Raw genomic sequence first — 17,039 nt, 5'->3', positions numbered from 1 at the left:
AGAGCTGCTATACTCTTCCCATAGAAGAGCTGCTGGTCTTCTCATAGAAGAGCTGCTGGTCTTCTCATAGAAGAGCTGCTGGTCTTCTCATAGAAGAGCTGCTGGTCTTCTCATAGAAGAGCTGCTGGTCTTCACATAGAAGAGCTGCTGGTCTTCACATAGAAGAGCTGCTGGTCTTCTCATAGAAGAGCTGCTGGTCTTCTCATAGAAGAGCTGCTGGTCTTCTCATAGAGAATTTCTACTCTTTTGGTGGAAGAGCTGCTACTCTTCTCGTAGAAGAACTACTGCTCTTCTAATAGAAGATCTTTTGCCCTTCTCCCAGCAGAGCTTATGTTCTTCTCCCATAAAAGCTTAAGGTCTTCTCCCAACAGAGCTTAAGGTCTTCTCCCAAAAGAGTTTAAGGACTTCTCCCAAAAGAGCTTAAGGTCTTCTCCCAAAAAAACTTAAGGTCTTCTTCCAGAAAGGCTAAACGTCTTCTCCCAGAAAGGCTTTGAGTCTTCTCCTAAAATAGTTTAAAGTCTTCTCCCAAAAGAGCTTACGGTATTCTCATAGAAGGGGAGAGGGTCTTTCTATTGATGATCACTATGACTTCTCACAAAACGGAAGAACGGAAGTTTTTCTCACAGAAAAACTGGAGGTCCTCCCACAATAGGGCTGCTGGTCTCTCCCATAGAAGAGTTAGTGGTCTTCTCCAGCAGAAGGTTTGCTGGTCTACTTTTACCGAAGAAATGCTGATCTAGAAGAGCTGAAGGTATTTTCTCACCGTAGAGCTGAAGGTCTTACCGGAGTGCTGGACTCATAGGATTCCCCTTAAAAGATTTAAGTGTCTTCTCTCACATAATTGCAGGTGTTCTCGTAGGAGAACTGGAGGTATTCTCATAAAAGACTTCAAAGCTTTCAAGATGGACTAAGTCTTCTCCTAGAAGACCTGAAAATCTTCTCCAAGAATACCTGTTTTAAGGAAAATGTAATCAATTATAACCCCACAAACTGTATCTAAGCTGCAAGTACCAAAAGCAGCAATAAAAATTCTATGAATTGTTTTCATTCCTTTTCTCAGTTTTTTTCCTAAACCAAAATAAAAGGATAGATAAAAACAAAGCAATACTTTATAATATGTTGTAATTTAATACAATGTTTTTGTGTTCATAAGAGATTGTATAAAACAAAAAAGGAAGCACAGAGAGAGGGAGAACGAAAAAATACACATATTTAAATTATTACAACAGCACAGTCTTTTTTTGGGTAAAAATGTAATTTATATGTAGATGCTTGTTCTTCTTTGTTTTTATGCTTCTGCTGCTTCTTCTTCTTCTCGTTCTTGTGATTCGGTTTCTTTTCAATGTAGATTTCGGTTTCGATGTTGTTAGGTTCTAGTGTTTCAATTTTTGTTTTTCTTTTTCTTCCACAACGACACACACACACACACACTCACACCAGATAGAAATGGGGGAAAAAAGATTTATTTCACTTTTACAATCTTGGGGCAAGAAACGACTTAATTTACAAAAATATAAAAAGATCTAACGGCATACAAGTTTCGGTACTGACTGGCAAATGGAAAATATAGCCACATATATAGATAGCTTGGTGCGGAGGTACTTGCCTCCTTAGCATGTGTAATTTGTGTGTGCATGTGTGTTACATTGGCAACATGTTTAATAGAATAAATGCTATGGAGTCCTTTTGTACCTGAATTCATAATGGCATTCGCTATAGACACACATACATATCCATGAGATTGTTAGTAAATTTACATGAAATGAAAAATGATATTGAAAAGAAATTACACACTCTTGCCGTACAAGATGCCGCATCTTGGTATTATATTAAAAATATATAAACCCTGGGATTTTCATTATTAAATATGAATATGAACGAATGAATTTTATAAATAACCGATCTAGGTAACTTGGTTTTCATGGAAATCGTATTAAATTTAAATCTGCTTTATCTTTTCTCTTCTTTGGAGAAGAGATTTTTTATTAATTTAATGTGATTCAAATTTCAGTGGAGATAAATAAATAGGGATTTAAAAAGTGTGTTTGAAAAAAGTTAATTTTGAAGGGAATATAAATAATGGAATAATGGAGTATTTGTTTCATGTGTTAATTAAAAAATATTTTTAAGGACGTATATTTAAAACTATGGAAGGTGATTTTTGAAGGCATAGCTATTTATGCCCTACAACACTATCCATAGTTAAGTTTATTAGGTTTCCCGATTTAGTTACGTATGCTATAGGTCGCAATTATTGTCCGATTCTCATGAAACTGAAAAATTGAGGTGGGGTTAGGGCCAGAATAGAACCCATTTGTTTTTGGAGGTGATCGCAAAATATTTAGGGTTTGAAATGGACCAAAAACAGAAAAAAATCTTGATTTTATTGTTGCTCTACAGGCCACAATTATAGACCAATCGGTGGAATTTTGTGTGGTGTTAATTTTAATGATCATCGGACTATATTTAACGGGTAAAATGGTCCTTTTTTTTTTTTTTTTTTTTTTTTTTGTAAAAAATACAAATATTTCCACTATTTATTATTTATCCGGGCGAAATCAAAAATACACGAAAATGTCACTTCTGACCGTTCCATTGATGCTCATATAGCAAAATATATACAATCTTGAGATGTTTGTTAGACCGCTCATAAATCAAGAATCGCTGGACAGATTTTCACAATTCTCATCATTTCGGAATGGTCTCTTGTCCCTAAGAAAATCGCATTTAAATATGCCAATATTGTACATTTTCTTAAGTTTTTCTACACCCTCCAACACTATATGTTGAAGGTATTATATATAGATCACAATTATCGTCCGATCCTCGCGAAATTTTGCATGGGGTAGCGTTAGGGTCAGAATGAAAGCCTGCTGATATGGGTATGTAAATTTAGGTGCTCAGTCGCTCTGCAGGAGGAAGAATTAGTTACAGAGAGGAAGTCGACATAAAGCGAATAGAACATAAGGGGCTTCCAACATATGTGGTGATGTAGGGTATCACATCGTCGGCCCCGCAAGACTATAGCTTTTGCTTACTTATATAAACATATATTTCAATAAACTATAACAATATCAATAGAGAATCTTTCAAGGGATATCGGGGATATTAGCATTGGATTTGGAGAACATTTTTGGCACCAGAAGGAGTCCATTCTTCTTCGTTCTGCATACCAGATCTAGGCTTGGGGGTAATATTGAGACAATCGGACTATTATTTAACATTTTATTAGAGTTATAATTTTTCACAATTTTGATTTTGGATATTACATGTGGAGTCAGCCGATATTGTCCATTTTCGGAACTAACCTAGCACTGATGAAAATATTAGTTTTTGCATAGTTGGCACAAAATTGAACACAATGCTATAAGGTAAATTATTTTCTGTAAAATGTTTGACCTTTTGTGGGGGAGATACCAGAAGGAGTGGACCAATTATGTCCATATCTACGTTTTTGAGGCTCCCGTGACCGATTTTGAGGCTTTTGCGACTTGAAAAAACTTCGGAGATCCACATATTAGAAGCTCTCTTGGCCTTGATAAAATCTATATAAACCCACGTTTTTGGGACCTTCTTGGCTCTGAAAAGGTATAAATCCACAATTTGGAGATTCTTTTGGGCCAAAAAATATATATCTTAAAAAATCCAAGCGTTTGAGCCATTTTCGACCTCGACTCTATCTTGATTTGGAAAACTCTATAAAAGTTCACGTTTTTGCCTAGAATAATTAAAATTAAAAAATTCTTTGAAAATCCACCTCTTCTCGAAATATATATTTCAACAATTTAAATGCGTTCTTTAAACAGCAATTAACCTGGCTCTTTTTGATCTTGAATGCTAGTGTTGTGGCCTTTCAAAACCTTTCTTAAAACAGCACATTTTGTCGGTCTGAGTCTCTGGCCATTCATAAACATTCCATAAAAGACCAAGGTTTAAGACTTTCTTTATCCTTAAAAAAAATATCTAGAGGTCTTTAAATAGCAGACTTTTAGTTATCTAGGCTCTTTGATTTTTTATTTTTTAAATACAATTTGTGGATCTCTAGGACTTTGGAAAACAAATGTCCCATTTCAGAGCTTGTTTGTCCTTGGAAAATATTCTATGAAGAACATGTCTTAAGGCTCTCCAGGTTCTTGATAAAAATTCTCTTAGGCCCTGTAAAACACATTATTTAATTGAAAATATTGTTTGTTGCTGGATAAGCAACATAATACGGCTCGGTTATGTAAAATGGTAAAAAAGCTCTACAAAAAGAAGTATATAAAAATATATATTTTTAAAATTTTAATTTTGTCTTAAAATTATAATAATAAAAAATATTCTTATAGCTTCCTTATTTTGTATCTCAGATGATTCCTTAATAAATATTTGAAAAAAAAAAAACAAATGATAAATTAAAAATATCAAATTATATGTTTATTGAAGTTTTTAAAAATAAGTATTGGAAATTCTGATTTTTTTTAATTCTCGGTTTATGGTTCTAAACATCATTAAATATATGCTTCGAACCCAGAATACTTTAAAAATGATTTTTGAAAAGATTAAAATATTTTTTTTTATTCTTTTTTTATGGTTCTAAAGGTCCCTAAAAAATAATATATGCTTGGGACTGTAATTGTGTTTTCAAAAATATTTAAATATCAATTTGCATTCCAAAAAATTCCCGTATTTTACTTTTGCTAATATTTTAAACAATATTCCAAAAAATAATAAAAAAAATTCCCTAAAACAGGTATCTTTAAAGTAGTCCAATTTTCTAAATATTCTTATGAAAATCAGTGTTTTTGGCTCAAATAATGCTGGAACTGAATAACCTTTAAAAATCCAAGAATTACTGCTTTCACAATCCTTCACAAAAATGTAGAATGTCATTTCAATATTCTCCAAGTATCTGTAGTATGCAATCTATTCCATTTGTATTTTAAATTATTTGTTTTTTTGTAAAATTTATTTTTATTTCTAAAAAATATATTATTATTTTTTATGACATTCCCAAAACCAAAAACAAAAACTTTCAAATTTTTAATGCACTTTTTATAACCTTTACAACAAATTAATAAAGTTGCTATCTAATTCGACGAGATCTTTGAAACAGAAAAACCAACAAAATATCTCTGTTAGACATACCATATAACCCGAAGCAAACACAAAAAACCCTTCCAGCCATGGATTGTGGTGGTGGTGGTGATGGTGCTACACCACAGTCTTTATTCCAAAGTCGAAGAAGAGGAAGAAATGCCACAACTCAGCGCACAACTCTGCTCTGGCACATAAAACAATGAACCAAATTCTGTGAGACTAATAGAGTTGTAAAACAAGTTTATTAAGTCACAAATGATACCGACCGAATTTCGTTCCTCATGTTGTTGTTGTTGTTGTCTTCTGTTTGTTGTTGTTGTGTATTCCCGCATTAGGTAAATACAAATATGGGAGCGTTTTGTGTTACTACTTCTATGGTGATGATGTTCGTTCCCAAACCATGCTCTACGTTGTTGGGCTATGTGGCTATGTGTAGCCATGGATTTATGTTGCCAGCCATGTAGTGGGTATGTATGTAGATCGGATTGTTTTTTGTTTGTCCCTGTGTCGGCCTGTTTGACTCCATGTCTGTCTCTGTGTTCGTTATTCATTCGCTAGTAACAATCCATAATATTTGTTAAATTATATCAATGTTTTGTTGTTGCTGTTGCTTTAGTGACTTATGCCGTTTCTTCGTCTTCGTCTTTAAGCCATGTCTATTAAGATAAGGTCACACACACACACACAATAAGGGAGAATCACAGCACATTCTTAATGCTGGTGCCGGGTTGTTGTTATTGTTGTTGCTGCTGCTGTTGTCATTGTCGGTTGCTATTGGTGTTTAGGCTTTAGGCTATTATATTTCAAATCAGAAGAGCCTTTTTTGCCGAGTGTCAAAAAGGGCAAAATATGTAACATAATAATATTCCTGTCTAAGAATATGTTTATACCCTACAACACCATGTATTTACGGATTAGAGTGGACCAATAACAGGAACATTTCCAAAATGTTATCTTTGGCTTTTGGCCGGTGGTATTGGGCCAATGTTTACGACCTCTGACGTGGTGATAGGCATTCAAAAAATTCGATGGTCATCTAAATTGCTAAGCTTCTGCCCTATCCTAAACTCTAACATTATGCGAAATTCCCTATCGATAGGTCTTTAATTGTTATCTGTAGAGCGACTGCAAATCTCTCGGAATTTAGAACGAATGCAAAGCGAGCTAAAATCAAAGGTAACATTTTTTCAGGACTGTGGGGAATTATTTCAAAAAATCGACCAAAATGGGTTAGACCAATATATTGAAGAGTTGTGGGGTATTAAATGGTCGGCTCCGCTCAGCCATGGCCTTTGCTAACTTGTTTAAAACTATATTTTAAAGCCCTTTTACAAAACGAGAATTTTTCAAAACATGCCCTATTTTTTAAAAAACAATCATTTTTCTAAGACCTATGATATGATTTTGTTTTTTAAATATTTTAAAGGTTTAAAAAATTTGATTTTTTAATTTTTTTTGAGGATGTCAAGTTTTTTTCAAAAATTATTTTTTGTGCATTTTCAGAAACGCGTTTTCTTAAATATTTTTTCATGGCCTTTTACAAAACGTGGATTTTTTAAAAATTATTTTTCAAAAATTTTTACAGAACGTGGTCTTTTTAAAAATTAATTTTCAAAACCTTTTAAAAAAAGTGGATTTTTTATTTATTTTCAATAAACTTTTGCAAAACTTGGCATTTTTAAAAATTATGTTTCAAAACGTTTATAAACCGTGTATTTTTTAAAAATTATATTTCACAACACTTTTTTCATTTTTAAAAAATTATTTTTCAAAACGTTTTACAAAACATGGATTTTTTAAAAATGATTCTGCAAAAACCATTTACAAAACATGGATTAAAAAATTACTACCTTTTTCCGATTTTTTTAATAGTCTTTTATTTAATTGTCTTTTTAAAAATTATTTTTTAAAGTCTTTTACAAAACGTTTTTTTTTAATTGCTTTGCAAAAACCATTTACAAAACATGGATTTAAAAAAATACTACATTTTTTAAGATTTTTTTTAATTTGTCTTTTATTTAATTGTCCTTTTTAAAATTATTTTTTAAAGTCTTTTACAAAACGTGGATTCTTTAAGAATTATTTTTTTTAGTATTTTAAAAAACGTGAATTTTTAAAAAATTGCTTTTTAAAATTTTTATAAAACGTGGATTTAAAAAAAGGAATATTTTTTAAGTCTTTTACAAAACGAGGATTTAAAAAAAAAAAATTTAAGTCCCTTACAAAGGGTAGACTTTTTAAAAAACATTTTTTCTAGTATTTTACAAAACGAGGATTTTTAATTTTTTTTCAAGACCAATTAAAAAACATTGAATTTTTAAAATTATTTTTCAAACCCATTTAAAAAACGTGGATTTTTAAAATTATATTTCAAAACCATTTACAAAACATGGATTTTTTAAAAATTCTTTTTCAAAAACTTTTACAAAACGTAATTTTTTTAAATTCCTTTTCATGGCTGTTACAAAGAGTAATTTTTGTTCAAGACTGTTTTTAAAAACTTTTTTAATTTCAAAAACAAAACGTGGATTATTTTAAATAACTTTTCAAAAATATTTACCAAAAAAATATTTTTTTTAAAAACTATTTTTCAAAACCTTTTACATAATATGGTTTTTTTAATTTTTTTTCTAAACTTTTTACAAGACAGGAATTTTTTAAAAATTATTTTTCTAAAACGAGGATTTATTAAAAATATTAAATAAAAAGAATCAAACTTCTATAAAGATTTTAAGGACTTCCAAATCTACAAAAAGTATGTTTTAAAAATATTTTCAAAATTTTTAAGAAATTGTTCAAAGTTCAAAAATTGTTCAATTGAACAAAAATTGTTCAATTCAAAAAAATTCAAAGTTCAAATCCAAAAACGACTCCGTTTTTGGATTTGAAAGGTCTTGCAAAAATGTTTTCAAAATCCACGATTTTAAATTTGGAAGATTTTGAAAAAAATAAAAATTCACGTTTTTGGAGATTTTGAAAAATATTCTTAAAAATTCACACTTTTCAAATTTGGCAGATATCAAAAAGTTTCCTAACTTTTTGAACTTTGAAAAATTTCTTAAATATTTTGAAAATATTTTTAAAACATACTTTTTGTGAAAATAAAGTAATTTAATTTTTTATTTTTTATTTATTTATTTATTTATTTACTTATTTATTTATTTATTTTTTTGAAAAACATAAAACAGCTCCCTGGACTTCCCTGGATCTTCGGAAGTCCTATGATGCGGGCTTTGTATGAATAATTTTTAAGGCCAAGCAAAAAAGTGGTTGTTATAAGAGTATTCTTTATGGACAACAAGAACCCTTAAACGTTGATTTTTGAGAGTCTCTAACTTTTATTTCTGGTAAAGTATTTTTTTCAAGAAATTCCAAACCCGAAAATCAGTGAGTTTTTTTTTTTTAAATTTAAATTGATTTAAATGTGATCATCTAAAACCGATTTCGAAATCATTAAAAATCATTAAATGAATTTTTAATTTTCCAAATCAATCAAAGACAATAGACAAATTTACAAAGACATCTAACAATTGAGACATTTTCGATAATTTATGGTCTCAAATTAAAGCTTAGCTTCAAAAAAAAAAAAGAAAAAAAAAAAAAACCAAATCAACTCAACAAAATGAATCAGGTTTTTTTAATGTCAATAATTTGTCACCAAAATTGTATAAATTTCCAAATCCATTGTTTTAGAAGTTTGTGTGTTTCCAAGAACAACACTTAAATCTGGAGACGGTGTTGAAATTCCTAATGAGCCAATTCCGATGCACACGGTATTCTAGATTTTCATGTTAGCTGTGTGTCAGTAAAAGACAAGCTATTAAATAAATGAAAATCGTGATTAAAATCATCTACCAAAAGGACTGAAAAACAAAACGAAATTGAATGCACCAGCCAAAAGAAAAAAAAGCAACAACAACAATACCAACCTAATGATGACATTTTGTAATCAATTTTATCTTTACACCCTCCTGAAACGAAATGAAAATTAAAATTGAAATAAATTCCAGTTTTAGTGTTTTTTGTTTTCGTTAATTTCAGTGTTCCCAAAATTGAATGTTGTTGGTTGTTGACGTCCATTGAAATTGATTGACTCACATTTAAGATCAATAAAAAAAGACAACAACAACATAATATTGACCAGGCCATAACAAATATAACAATTTTCCACTGAAATCGTTGAACACGAAAAGTTACTTGGCAGCCAAACGGACAGTGAGGATAGTGTTGACAACAGACATGAATGGTTGGGTCATTGTCTCTCATCCACAAAAAATTTTCGGAAATTGTTAATAAAGGCGAGAGAGAGAGAGAGCAAATGCGTACCCTGTAATCTAAATTCAATGCAATGGACGAAGTGAACTACAAAGTTAAAAATGAAGCAAAATAATTATTCACAAATTAAAGAATATCCTAAATATGACAATATGGTGTAGTTTTGAAAGGTCTTGAAAAAATATATTTTTTTAAAAATTCAAGAATTATTCTTAAAAAATCATGATGACTTTTAAGAATTATTCTTAAAATATCAACAAACATTTCTTCTTAAAAAAATAATAATAAAATAAATCAAAAAAATTGAAAGAAAAATTTTAAATAAAAAAAAAACTTGAAAATTTGATTTTTAAAAGTTTAAAATCCAAGTCCAGAATATTCCAGACACAATAGCCCAACGGATTGGTATTCGGAGATTTTGGTGGCCTTTGTGCGCTGGAAATGAGGCGAGGAACCTCATTTTGTAACCATTCTTGGGTGGAGCGTGCTGAGTGCGATTGTGCTAAGTCCTGTTGGAATGTCTAAGGTCTGCCACCAAAATGTTTGCTTGTCCAAAGCTTTAATACACCCTCCAGACTATTTTCGCGATAATTTTCGGCATTTATTCTGATGCCATGGTCGATTAATACGAACGGAGAGCGACCATCGGCTGTTATGATGGCCCACACCATCTCCATGATCGGGGCTTCAATTCTGGTGGCCAACCGAAGGTGCACATTTTCAGTTGACCTCTTTGGCAAGTAAACAAGATCATCTTGTTTGTTTACAAAATTCTAGACCACGAATGTTTTCTCATCGGAGAAAACCAAATTCGGCAGTTCACCACTTTCAGCCAAGCGAAGTAACTTTTAGCTCTTTGGAGTCTATCTTCTTTCTGTTGCGGTGTAAGTTCTTACACTTGTTGGAATTTCAATGCTATTACCCCGAGCTCATTTTTTTATATTTGCCGAATGGAATATTGCGATATGTTGAGCTCACGAGCAATTTTTCGGCCACTGCGACGTGGGTTTCGATCAAGTTGCTTCTTTACTTTTCAAACCATTTCTGCTGATGTTGCTGTTTTCTTCCATCCACTTCCTTGACGTCGGGCTATGCTACCAGTATCACGGTAACGAGCGATGGTACAAGACACAAAATATTTATTCACATTTAAATGCACGAGTGCTCTAATGATAGCCACTTGTGGTTTTCCAGCCAAATATAAAGAAATCACACTATCACGCTTTCAAATCCAAATACGGCGTCTTTAAAGTAATTTTATTTTTTATTCATTTATTTATTTTGTTTTTTTTTTTTTTTTTGGAAAAACATAAAGGAAGTCCTATGATGCAGGCTTTGTATGAATAATTTTTAAGGCTAAGCAAAAAAGTGGTTGTTATAAGAATATTCTTTATGAACTACAAGAACCATTATACGTTGATTTTTGAGAGTCTTTAACTTTTATTTTTGGTAAAGTATTTTTTTCACGAAATTCCAAAGCGAAGAACCATGGAGTTTTTTTTTTTTTATTTAAATTGATTTAAATGTCTTCATCTGAAAACGATTTCGAAATCATTAAAAATCACTAAATGAATTTTTAATTTCTCAAATCAATCAAAGACAATAGACAAATTTACAAAGACATCTAACAATTGAGACATTTTCGATAATTTATGGTCTCAAATTAAAGCCTAGCTACAAAAAAGAAAAAAAAACAAATCAACTTAACAAAATGAATCAGGTTTTTTTTAATGTCAATAATTTGTCACCAAAATTGTATAAATTCCCAAATCCATTGTTTTAGAAGTTTGTGTGTTTCCAAGAACAACACTTAAATCTAGACATTTAAATGCACGAGTGCTCTAATGATAGCCACTTGTGGTTTTCCAGCCAAATATAAAGAAATCACACTATCACGCTTGGATTCCATCTCGAATAACTTTTTTCTGAAAAATTCTCACCAAAATGATTTTGTACGCTTGTAAACAATAAAGTTAACTGTCACTGGAATAATTTAAACAGCTGTCGGACGAGTGGCTTACAAATGACAGCAGTCTGAAGTTGGTTGCAGTTGTGTCATCTCACCCAACCCATTTTTTTCGATTTCGTTCTTGATATATAGATATGGAGTCTTGTTTCGGACGGAATAAGACACAGAGTTAGATCGGCTCAACTTGGCGGGATTGAATTATCCACATATAACATCATGCGGCAAGCAAATCTTTAAATTTTTAATTTGTTTGTATATTATTATAAATATATATATGTATTTTTTTTGTAGAATTTTACTACACTACATTTTTAGAATTCATAATTATAATCCACTTTTTAAAAAATTGGAAAAATCTTTATAGCATACATCTCTCGGCTTGAAAAGCCTTTAAAATTTATTTTTATTTTTTTGGCTAAAAAAAAATAAAAAATACACTTTTTCATCCTTGAAAAATATTCTTAGAAAAACTCGCGTCTTGGTGCCTTGAAAAGATTTGAAAAATATTCTTAAAAATTGTTATATATATGCTAATTTGCAATAAGTTCGAAATATATACTACTTTCCAGAGAACGGCCCTTGTAAGCCATCATCCACACCAAATATGCCTGATGAGCCGCTTAACCAACGGCAAAATGCGTCGCATAGTGGTGAGTGTGTGATAGTGTCTATCTGGCTTTCCTTTTCACTGCAAATTTCAGATCATTAAGCTCGTCTCGAAAGAGAAATCAAACAAAGAATGGGCTTTTTTGATTCTCACAAAATATTTTAAAATTGACTTTTTGAAACTCCGATGACCTACAAAAAAAAAAAAAATTAAAAATCCAGTCTTAGAGCCTGCTGCTGTCGCTTATTTAAAAATTAAGTTTAGTGGCTTTGGCCTTTAAAAATTTTAAAACAATATTTTTTTTGAAAAATACTTTTCAAGGGCCATCAAAACCACTAGGCCTGATTTAAAAAAATTTCATATTTTTTTTTTTGGTTCTAGAAAAAATATTATTTAAAATTTTACATCTCCTGCTTTTATTGGTCTTGAAAGAAAGAATCTTAAAAATGTTTAAATCCAATCCGTTTTGTGCTTAAGATCCAAATCCAAATTTTATCGTTTGGGACTTCTTATAATAAATAACTCTATTATAATATTCTTAAAAATTTTTATTTTTTCCTCTGTCGACCATTTAAAATACTTAGAACACAAAATCTAGCAAAAACTTAAAAGACCGTTCTTTGTGGCTTAATTGTCCCTAAAAAAAATATTTTAAAATGTACTATTTGAAGCTCAGTTGGCATATAATTTTTAAAAAAAAAAATCCATTCAAAAAGACTGCTTATGTCCTCCATTTAATAATATACACTTCTTGACTTTGTGTGCCCCTAAAAATTATTTAGGAATCTAAATGTTGTGTATCTATTGATCCTTGAAAAATATTATTTAAAAATCGAGGTCTCCTGATTTTATTGGCGTTGAAAAAATTACCATTAAATCCATGTTTTTTTGGGTTTTTGGTTCCTGAAAAAAACTAGTTGTGTAGTTTTGTTGAGCCGTCATAAATTAATGTTTAAAATCCACGTTTCGTGGTGTAGATGGTCCTTGAAAATTCCAAATTTTATTACTTTGTTGGTTTTTGTAGAAATATTCTTAAAATTATTATTTTTTTATTTTTGGCAATTTTTGAGCTTGAAAATATTGAATCACTTACATACCTATTTAATTTTGCCTTATATTAATTTTTTTATCTTATTCTCTTTCCAGATACTAAAAACCCATAAAGGATTATCTACGATTGGCATTCTAATCAACTGCAAACCAATGTGGAATTTTATCCAGGTAAGTCACATACTTTAATTGAGTCCTATCCATGTTTGCTTAGAATCGAATTCTTAAGGAAACTCCTTTCCACCAGGTGCATAGTCCACCTCGATCAAAATGCAATCACTTCCCTCAGCTGCCCTCCTTAATAATTATAAGGTTGATTATGGAGAAAATATCCAATTTTATTAACTCATTACTCATTGTCGGCATCATTAATCACGTAATTAAAGTTTCACTAATTTTACGCATTTTTTCGAAATTAATTTAACCGTTCATTTATTTTTTTTTTCAAAACCTAGAAAAACACACTTATCTTCCTGGGAGATAACTCAAAACAAAATTACCTCAATTATATGAAATTATTTACGGACAATCCTACGAAACCCAAATCATGACAGGCGAAAAAATAAATACCTGCAAAACCGTCGCTATCACTCTACAACTGCAACATGGTGTACAACAGGGATTATCAGTTTCTTTTTTTTTCGAATACATTAACAAGACAATTAAAATCTAAACATGATTTTGAGCAATGAGTCGATATTTCGAACAACATTTGCAATAACATTCAACATTACACACAAATAAACAACAATTCAAGATAACATGTACATTAATTCTCTCAACATTTATTGAATATTAAATATTGCCTCCTCTCGGAGATAAGGCGAGATAATCCCCACATCCAACATATACCTCAAACCGGGTGAAGATGTTTGGATTTTTTACAGCTTCTTCTTCTTTATTAATTTAAGATTTTACAATTTTTTTCGTTACGATTTCTTTACATTTTGCTTTGTTGTTGTTGTTTTTGGTGTGAATTGAAATTTTTCTCAAGATGTTTAATGAATTTTTACATAATAACAACACCATGAATGTAAATCAGCGGGATATCGGTTATAAATTTTTGCTACTTTCGAAAAAGGCCACAGAAACAAAAATAACAACCTATGGTCGTTCGGTCAGTCGGCCGGCTTTGTTTTCAAGTCAAACATGCATGCAACCAACCAGCAGCAGCAGCTAGCACCCCATCCGAAAAAAACACATTCCAACAACAAACAATTTGTTGGTGATGTTGTTATTATTGGGCTCATGGGTTCCATGGCTTGCCAAGTCAATAGCTTAGACCTTTTTCCAATTTTTCTTTTTCTTCTGTGTGTTTTGTTGTTGTTTTTGTTATTTTTTTCATGGGCTCCTCCATGCAGTAATTGTAAATATGTTATTTTCTTGTTTAACACGCTTGTTAAACGTAATTCGATTTTTTTTTTGGTCTCTCCCTTTTGTAAATAATTGATAGGAAAAATAAAATAATAATAAAAACCCAAAAGGTATTGGTAATTAAAAATGAAAGGAAAACCCTTGGGTTCTGGGTGAAAAATAAAAACACAAAAAACCTGTGAATTAATTGAAGTCTAGACCGGAGGTCAATGCAGGGCCAATAAATTTTCATTTTTAAAACATTCATTGTATTAGTTACACTTTCAAAATAAATTAATTTCAAATGGAAGCCGTAAATAAAACAGTGAACAGGATATTGGAGCTGCCAAGAATATTTTGTGAAAGGCCAACAGACCCCTATATAAGGAAGTAGATAGGGATTTTTTAAAAATATTTTTTAAAGCCTTCCACGGACATTAAAAGTGAACTTTAAAGTATATCTTCTAAGGCTATCCAAAGACACAAAACATTGATTTAAAAAAAAAAAAAATATTTTTCTAGGACACTCAAATCAATAAAATTTGGCCTTTTTATTTTTACAAGGATCGTTACATCTTTAAGATATTAAAAAATATATATTCGTTAAAAGACTTTAAAATTTACAAAACGTGAAAATTTTAATTTTTTAAGGACATCAAAATGTAGAAAGCTTGTAAATTTTAAAAAAACTTCAAATCTATAAAACGTGAAATTTTAAATATTTTTTTTTAAAAACCACTAAATGAGGATTTCTTCAAATATTTTATGAGTCAACCTCAAATATATAAAACATAAATTGCTTCAGCTACTTTTTGACACATTCTAATCAATAAAATGTAGAATTTCAAGACTTCATTTCGGTCGGAAGCAAGAGGGATTTCACACAGACGGACGGAAGTCGCACAATCGACATAGAATTTAGTGCTGATCAAACACAGATAAAAATATTCGAATTTTTATGGTTTGCAATAAATTGAATGGCATTGTCTTGTTCTGCAAGGTAAATTATTTTCTGTTAAAAGTTTGATCTTTTGTGGGGGAGGTACCATGGGGAGTGGACCGATGTTGCCCATCTCCGAACTCGATCTAAGTTTGATAATAATATTACGATGTACCAAGTTTAGATCAAATCGGATACTGCCTGCGACAGTTATCGTTGACACCAACCAGACAGACAGTCGGACGGGCGGACACCCCTAAATCGACTCAAAATGTCCTAAAACGGATCATTGGAACAAAGAGAACTAGGGTCTGAAACTGTTTTTTTTCGATAAGACACGTTTTGGCCGCATGGCCAAAGGGATTACATTTCAAAAAGTGTCTCATGGCAAGTATGAAGCGTTAAAAACGTTTCTTTTTTGGCTCTCTTGGTCTGGAAAAATTTGTGAAAAATCTTTGACGTGCTCTTGGTCTATAACTTATTTAGTAAACGAGGAAACCCTCATAATAAAAGTAGAATTTAAATTTACCGCGAAAGGATTTAATATTAGTGAATAAAAATGTATTATTTGCTAAGCCTTGAAAAAATTATTTAAGAATCTTTCAAAAAAACAAATAAATAATTACCGTGGCCTTATTGGTCTAGAAAAAAATTAAAAAATCCCATTTTGAGGCCCTCGTGCCCTATAAAAATATTAAAAATTAACGTTTTTGAGGCTTTACGGATTGAACAATTTTGAAAACTCAAATTTTTGAGGTCCTCTTGGCCTTGATCATCCATGATTTTTGGGCCCTCTTGGCCTTAAGAAAATACTTATAAATACGAATCCTTCAAGCGATTTTGAATGAAAAAATTAAAAAAAAAATCCATTTTGAAGCCATCGTGGCCTATAAAAAATATTAAAAGTCTAAATTTGATTGAAAGATTAAAAAAAAAAAAATAGAGGTCCTTAATCAAGTATTTGAAAATCCACGTTTTTGGCCCTAAAAAATACTCATTAACACGAGAATTTCTTGGAATATAAAATTTAAATCTTTAACAACTCTTTTGGGGCATTCTTCCAGGTTTTAAGGACCATTTGAACTTAAAATTAATTCTTTAAAAATTCACATATTTTGGCCTTAAACAAATCTTTTCTTTTGAAACATACTTCCAGTTATTATGGGCCTTTTGGACTTAAAAAAAAAACTTTCTTTTGGCTCAAACAAATCTTTAAAAATCCTCATTTTTTGGAATCAAGTGAGCCGCAAACGATTGGCTCTAAAAAAACTCCTGTGCCTTTTTTGCTTTAAAAATTTCCATAAAAATTCACGATTTTCGGTTCTCTTGGGCTTAAACATGACTTTTTGGAACTTAAAAAACATTCCTTAAATGATCAATTTTTGTGGTTTTCTTGGCCATCTATTGTTTTTTCACATGTCCAGGTTTTATGGCTCTCGCGAATTTTTTTAAAAGTAATTTTTTAAGGGTCTACCGAATCGCAAACCATAAGTTTTGAGGATCGTCAAAGTCACAAAACGTAGATAGATTTTTGAAGATTGTACTATGCGAAAACCTAAATGAGGCTCTACTTTAGAAAACCCCATGGAATTTTGAGGAGTTTTTTTTGAAGGCTCTTATGAGGCACATACAATGAATTTTTGAAGAATATTTCTTCAAAATTAAGGTTCTATGGAGGATATATTAGCTTTATCTTTCCGTTGTAACAACTCGAAATCGTCATAATAGACCCTACAAAGTATATATGTGTATTTTGGATCAGCGTA

General features: G+C 30.9%; 1 protein-coding gene across 1 annotated transcript in view; it reads left to right on the top strand.

The window, feature by feature from the left end:
* Positions 1-17,039, top strand: part of LOC101891705 (lateral signaling target protein 2 homolog) — a 108,931-nt gene that overhangs the window by 36,254 nt on the left and 55,638 nt on the right. The window contains exon 2 of the mRNA XM_059132201.1: positions 13,077-13,151. The gene's annotated coding sequence lies outside the window, so the exon portion shown is untranslated. The remainder of the gene's footprint in view (positions 1-13,076; positions 13,152-17,039) is intronic.

Source organism: Musca domestica, unplaced genomic scaffold, assembly GCF_030504385.1.
Source record: "Musca domestica strain aabys unplaced genomic scaffold, Musca_domestica.polishedcontigs.V.1.1 115, whole genome shotgun sequence".
In the NCBI taxonomy this organism is placed as follows: domain Eukaryota; kingdom Metazoa; phylum Arthropoda; class Insecta; order Diptera; family Muscidae; genus Musca; species Musca domestica.
The sequence above is the reverse complement of the archived record's forward strand: the minus strand, read 5'-3'. Positions and strand labels throughout refer to the sequence as shown.